Consider the following 3,912-nt stretch of genomic DNA (forward strand, 5'->3'; position numbering starts at 1 on the left):
TCCCTGGTGCACTCCAACATTCATGGAAAACTCATCACTCTAATTTCCATTCATCTTTACCTGGGTGTGAGCACCCACATACATAGCCATAACCACCCTAACCAGCCACTCCTCAATATCAAGCTTTCTCATTGCCCACTTCACCACCTTTCTGAGGACCCTGTCAAAAGCCCTCCCAAAATCAGCAAAAACAAAACACAGTTCCCTTTTCTTTCCTATATATTTTTCCTGAAGCTGTCGAACAATGAATATGGCATCAGTGGTCCCTTTGCCTGACATAAACCCAAACTGCATCTCCTCAATACATTATTCATCTTTCTCTAATCATTACTGCTAGAACTCTCTCCATGACCTTCATTATCTGGTCTAAAAGCTTTATGCCTCAATAATTTCGTCTTTCCAGGGCATCACTCTTCTCCTTGTACACATAATACAATTACATTCTTCAGCCAATCATCTGGGACAACACACTCATATATCATCATCTTCATCCAGACCTCCTTTCCCACCCAAGGGCAGGGTGAGGAGTAGCAATGTCCAGACAGAACAAACTTGCCCAATTCAAATAGGCCACACTTCCATTCACTCATCATTCAAGCCCCCGGAATCCTGGCTCTACCGGATACACCAAAAACATTCACCACATAATGCAGCTTCACATAATGTGTCTCATTGAGTCAGTCCGAATGCTGCCATGCTCACAAGGGGTGCCAAAATCCCTGATCATGCACTTCTCATCCACCATATCTCTCCACCTTCTTCTTGGCCTACCTCACCTCCTCCCTCCTTCAAACTCGCTCAGGTATACCTTTTTTACCTCTCTATTGTTATCCATTCTTTCCACATGACCATGCCATCTCAGTACACTCTCTTCAATTCTGGTGTCCACCGACTTCCTCACTCCTCACCTTTCACGAATCACATTATTTCGTATCCTAGCCACCCTCTGTACTCCACATACATTCCTCAGCAGTCCCATCTCCATTGCTTTTACTCTTGACTTTTCATTTTCATGCCACGCCATAGTCTCACACCCATATGTTAGAGTTGGCACAAACATTCCCTCATATAAGCCTTGTGCAGCTGCAACACTCAAGCCTCTGTTTCTTATCAAGGCCTTGATTGCACCAGCCACTTTTCTTCCTTGTGTCACTCTGCTTTCAACTTCTTTTGCATATTTTCCTCTTTTCTATCACTGTACCCAGGTATTTGAACTCTCTCACCAATTCCAGTCTCTCTCCATTCACTGTGACATCACATTGGGAGTCACCTTCTCTCTCAGTAACCATCATTTTACTCTTCTCTACATTTATTTTCAAGGCACAACGCTCATAGACGTCAGCAAAACTCTGCACTAGCCTACCAAGTTCTGGTCTGGTACTTGCAAGCAGTACTGCATCATCAGCATACAACAAATTTGAGATATTCCATCCACTACCATTCATCACCAGCGCCATCCCTCTCTCCATTACTCGTGTTTTTACTTCTCTCATCCCCCATACATATGTATATTGAACAACCAAGGGGACATCACACAACCTTGTTGCACGCCCTCACCGATCGCAAACCACTCACTTAGATGCCCATTAACTATAACACATGCTTCGCTACCATCATAAAAACTCTTGACAGCACCTAACAGCTTACCATCTACACTATACATGCACAAAACTTTCCACAATCCCTCTCTGTCTACTTTGTCATATGCTTTTTCCAGATCCATGAATGCCATAAACACCTTATGGTCCTTCTCACAAGCCTTCCCTGCTACCTGTCTCACTGCAAATACTTGATCCACACATCCTTTGCCACTCCTAAAGCTACCCTGTTCATCAGTCACTAGGCCTTCTGATATCTCTCTCACTTTCTCTATAATAATTCTTCCTTATACCTTCCCTACCACACTCAAGAAACTTATACCATGATAATTCTTGCACTCACTTTGCTCACCTTTATTTTTGTACAGGGTTACAGTCACAGCCTTTCTCCACTCTGCTGTCACAGTGTGACTCATCCATACCTTCTTACATATCTCCAACAAGCACTTCATTCCACTCTCTCCACTACACTTAATCATCCCTGCATATACCTCATCAACCCCAGCTGCTTTCCCATTTTTCAGCCGTTTCACAGCACTCTTCACCTGTGCAAGTGTCACGTCTCCTGGCACTGCATTCCTTCTCTGCACACCCTCAAAACCAATCATGGTTACAGCCGCTCTGCTTTCTCTATTTCCATTCATCAGGCTTTCAAAATATTCTTTCCATCTGGTCCTTACTTCATCTCTGTGGGTTAGTGACCTACCACCTGCTTCCTTCACACCATCACATTTCTTTCTGTTTCCACTTCTACATTTCCGCACCTCTTTCCAGAATTAATTCCTATTTTCAGAGTAGTTTGCATTCATTTTTCTTCCCAGATCATCATTTACCTCCTTCATTTTCCTCTTCACTAGTCTCTTTACGTGCTTCTTGCTCTCATTATACCATCCATCCATCCATCATCCAATCCTACGTTGCCCCATGAGGAGCGTAGGAGCCAAGGGCTAGGCAGTTGGTTCTGGCATTTAAGATGAGAGTGACCAGCCTCACTTATCCCTGACTGGCATTACATGAGCAATAAACCTCAACCACCCCTTGCATATAAACCTTCACCGGCTCAATCTGATTGGAGCACCGTTATTACCCATAGAACCACCAGGCACCAAAATTTGGTTATATGGTTACCACCCAGCATAGTAAATGGTTTCCCGGTGTACAAGAAACCATTTGGCTTGTCACTCAGTGTAGAGTCACCCATAGGCAGAAGGAAGAGGAAAGAATGAAGGAAAGAAAGACACAAGAGGGAGTGCAAAGTCACCTGCAGGGAGAAGAAAGTGGAAAGAATGAAGGAAAGAAAGACAGCAGAGGATGGATGGAGAGAAGGATGGAGGAGAGGAAAGGGCAAACATCCGAGAGCAGCACTACATCAAGTGAGTGGATGGTGAGCTCCCTCACCTACCACACACTCAGTTCTTACTTCAATTGAACCCCTATCCTGTAACCACTGTTTCCTCTTTTCCTCCACTGCTCTCTCAACCTCCTCATCCCACCATGCTTTACCCTTCTTTTTTGGTGATACTCTTGCCACACCACACACCACTTTAGCATTCCTAACTAAGCAGTCCCTATCTGCATTCCACAGGCTGTCCAGATCCAATTTATTCCAGTTCACTGATTCTAACTCATCCTTTACTTTGGTCCTGTAATCATCTGCCATTTCTTTGATCCTCAGCTTCTCAACTTTAAGTATTTCTCCCTGACTGCTCCTCTCTCTCTTGATCCACCTCACTCCTCTCAGCTTGATCATGCATACCACGATCACATGATCTGACAGACCTCCACATCGTCCTCTCACAGCCCTCATATCAGCAACCATTCCCATCATCGACCTCTCCACGAGCACGTAATCAATCAGGCTTCTTTCCACACGATCCCCGTTTCCTCAGTACCATGTATATTTTTGTGCATGTTTGTGTTTGAAATAAGAATTACAAATGCGCAACCTCATCTCCTGACACATATCCTGTAGTTGATTCTCATTATCATTTTCTTCAGGTGCTCCATAACAACCCATTATGTCATCCTCAGGACCAGTGCCTACTCTTCCATTCATATCCCCCATTAGGATCACATTATAGCTCCTGGGCATTTCTCTGACTACTTGATGCAGCTCATCCCAAAATCTGTCTTTCTCTCTCTCTCACTCCTGTCCTCACACAGTGCAAACGCTACAATCACTGCCACTTTCACCTTCTCAAACTTGAACTTGACATACATACACCTCAAGCTGACACATTTATAGTCTCTCATTCCACTCTGCCATACCTCATTCATCAACAAATCAACTCCTTCCTTACATCCTCCTCTCCCA

This window comes from Coenobita brevimanus, chromosome 66 (assembly GCF_032717465.1).
Source record: "Coenobita brevimanus isolate Jiangsu-jjx chromosome 66, ASM3271746v2, whole genome shotgun sequence".
Lineage (NCBI taxonomy): Eukaryota > Metazoa > Arthropoda > Malacostraca > Decapoda > Coenobitidae > Coenobita > Coenobita brevimanus.